The 3646-nt window shown below is 41.6% G+C and overlaps 1 pseudogene; it reads right to left on the bottom strand.

Annotated features, from left to right (window-relative positions):
* Window positions 1-902: 902 nt before the first annotated feature.
* Window positions 903-2789, bottom strand: LOC113616724 (transcriptional adapter 2-alpha pseudogene; annotated as a pseudogene).
* Between the last annotated feature and the right edge of the window lie 857 nt (window positions 2790-3646).

Below are 3646 nucleotides of genomic sequence, written 5' to 3' on the forward strand. Positions count from 1 at the left end.
GGGAAGCCCTAAAAAATTTTTTTTAAACACTGAAGTCTTTTATTCTGTTTCCCTCAGATCCTAAGAGTTTCCATTTCATTTGTTACCCCATAGATGAAATCTATTAACAAACTGCATGCATATTTACATCAGTCAAGAAGTTTGAGCAGATACTTCCAACAAAGCATGTAATATGTGAATTAGATATTTTGAATGTTGAAGGAATTAAAGAATCAGTCAGCTACTGGAGGTAATTTGTGCGGATTCTGAAGTATTTCTATACAACGTTGCTTCTAACAGAAAAGGGAAAACCCTGACTCAGAGTTTGGCTTCTTATTGTGCAGAAAGATTTGAGGACGAAGTTTCAAATATGGTGGGGTCACTCACCCTCATATCTAGAGAGTTCCATATATGAAAAGGCTTTCCTTTTGTTTTACAAGTAACTCCTTATTGTAGGCTAGCCTTTCACCATTGAGAAATTAGGGTTTAGGTCTTAATCTAAGCAACACTGAGGTTAATTGCATCACCTCCATCCACAGGGGTCTGGCACCCAGGGAAGCCAAGGGTGAGAACAGGGTGAGCCCAGGACACACATGTTAGCAGAGACAGTGCAGCATGATGAGGTGTGCCTCCAACACCCTAAGTGTGCTTTAGTTACCAGAATATTTGACACACCCACAAATTAAGTAGCAAAACATTTTAATCCATTAATTCTAAAACTAACAGAGACATTTTATATCCGGTGCCGCCTCCTCAAAAGTCTACTGCAGATTAGACAGCCAGACTGCAGGTTACAAAGCCAGACATTAAAGTTGAAGATGCAGTTTGGGACAAGACCATCATGGGGAGATTTTCCTCCTCTTTGCTCATAAACATAAGTTGTCAGCTTAAAAAAAATCCTCAGACATAAGAAGAAAGCTTTCTCTCTCTATAACCTCTTTATTTTAAATCTGTCTGTAATGTTTGAAGGCAAAACAGACAATCAGCAAACCAACCTCCCAAGCAAGTACAAGGATCTGAGCTGGACTCCTGGGACTAAAGACTGGTTTAGTTCTATGTCTACCAACACTGTGATGTGAGGTACCATGGTTCTTGTTTTCGTTACAAGAGGTGTTAGGAAAGAGTGCCCGCACACAATTAATAATAGCTTATCTAGCACGTAACTCTGCAGCACAGTACCAACAACAGGAGTATTTTAAAGCAGGGTGGAGAAGAAAGTAGACATTCATACAAGTTAAGGTTTCCTTTGTTTCTTCCCCTCTTTTTACAAGGAGAATTCAGCTCAGAGACAAACTCCAGAATGCCCGTACTGTCCTTTGGCCCACTAGGCCCAGAGAGCCTCAGGCTTCAGTGATGTGTCCTTCTCAGATGAGGAAATCATAGATTTCCCATGTTTTGTTCACGTCTGTCTTGATGAGTGTTCTTGCCTGTGCCAGTCTCAAGCCTCCTTGCTTGTTACATTCGTTCAGTAGAGCAGATTTGTATTCCAAATAGGCTCCTGGGAACAACCTCACCATCTGACAGAGCTCCTTCTCTTTTTCATTCAACTTCTCTGTGCCAGGGAGGCCAGTGAGGTTCAAGGGCGGTGCACTTCGTCTACCTGAATTCGAAGCCATTTGTACGGAAGGACTCAGGCCAGAATCAACGTCAGCCTGCTGGCGCAGCCACTGCACTACGGTCCTGGATGTACTGGAGAACCTCTGGGAGCATAGGGCGTTTGAGACGTTCCTCTTCTGGAGTCTTTCTGAGGTGATCCTAGGTTCTGGCACTACAAAAATTGGTAATGCCTGCTGTCCTGTATTTCTGGAGCCTCTTGATTTCCCTTCGGAGTTCGAATTCCAATGCATGGCTTTCAATGAACTTGTCATGCTCCACTGGCGCCACTATCCTTGCAAATCGCCTCATTGTTTCCGAAGGGTCTTGGACTAGCTTGGGATACCGCCGTTCCATTAACTGAAATTTTCTAAGGTTGATTGATCCATGGTCTCTTATAATTTTTTTTCTCCTTTGTCTCTCCTTTAACCTAGAATGATAGATATCTACAACAGCCGTCTTCAGAGTGTGTAAAATGTCCGAGTCATCTTCAACAAAATCAATGTCTCTCAAGTCCTCTTCTGAATAATTGTCAAATTCCTCATTGAAATCTGCCATGTGCCGAGAAAGCAAGGAGTCAAAGGTAGGTCGGGGAGGGTCATCTGTAGAGTGAAATGGAATGGCTGTGTCAGCAGTTTTTGCCTCCTCTGCTTGCTTCAGGTTCAGCAGGGTAGATGCAAACAGATGGTTACTGATGAAATGCTTCACTCCTCCTTGGTCTTGGTGCACATTTGATTGGCTACATCCTGTCAATTTCCAAAGCCGCAGTCCATCACAGCTTCTAAAAGGGCCATTTCTTCTTGAGCAGTCCAGCTGGGGTCAAGAACAGGAAAATCTGAGGTCATTACTTCGTAAGTGTGATCACTTTGATGTTTCTTGTACTCAAATCCTCGAGTGAAACATGCTAAAGGAACTCAAACGGTCCATTTCCCAGTTGGCAAAGACTGTTGTTTTGATCTTCCTCAATGTAGGGATCTTTCAAGGAGATTTCAGAACTGGCCAACACATACACCAAAGCTGACCACCACCCCCCTCACCGCGTCCCCCTCCTCCGCCTAAATAAAAATTTTAACTCATTCTTAGACCTGCACAAAACAGCTCAGGGTGGCACCCTTTCCTCCTCTTATCTAGATATTGCCTCCTGTTGTTTGGTTACTTCTGCTCTGGACTTCTGCATTTCTGCTTCATGATATCCTTAAACTGGTGAAATTGGTTCATTATTTTCTTTCAATTCATGTGCCAAAAAAAAAATCTAAATGATACAAAAGGGATCATAGAAAAAAAAACTTTCTAAATTGAAACAGACACCAGAAAAAGTAGAAAATCTGAATAATATTGTAACTATCCTAGAGATGGAATCAACAGTCAACAATTATTTGACCAAAAAGAAGCATTAGGATCAGATTTCTTCATAAGAAAAGGCAATCAAGGAACAACTAATTCTAATATGATATAAATAGAAAATAAGACACAATTTCCAGCACGTTTTAGGAAGTAAACATAATCTTGATACCAGAACTTAATAAGAATTTGTGTCAATTATAGCTCAATAAAGCTGTTAAAAAATAAAATTCTTGGGACTTCCCTGGTGGCGCAGTGGTTGGGAGTCCACCTGCCGACGCAGGGGGCACGGGTTCGTGCCCTGGTCCGGGAGGATCCCGCATGCCACGGGGCGGCTGGGCCCGTGGGCCATGGCCACTGGGCCTGCGCGTCCGGAGCTTGTGCTCCGCAGCAGGAGAGGCCACAACAGTGAGAGGCCCGCATACCACAAAAAATAATAAAAATAAACAGATAAATAAATAAATAAAATTCTCAACAAGGATACTATGAAAAAGGAAGATTCTAAGCCAGTCTCACTCATAGAACATAGATTCATGAACACAAAAATCCTAAATAAGTCACTTACCACCTGAATGCAGTCATATGCAAAAAGGACAATTTTTTGTGACTAATTTTAATTTATCTTAGCTATCAAAGGTAGTTTAATGCTAGAAACTCAATTAATGTAATTCACCACACTAACAGATTAAAGAAAAAATATAAGCTTAGATATAGAGCAGCATGCAATAAAATT

The sequence above is a fragment of the Aethalodelphis obliquidens genome, unplaced genomic scaffold (assembly GCF_003676395.1).
Source record: "Aethalodelphis obliquidens isolate GAN/ISIS:26980383/991018 unplaced genomic scaffold, ASM367639v1 scaffold414, whole genome shotgun sequence".
Taxonomy (NCBI): Eukaryota; Metazoa; Chordata; class Mammalia; order Artiodactyla; family Delphinidae; genus Aethalodelphis; species Aethalodelphis obliquidens.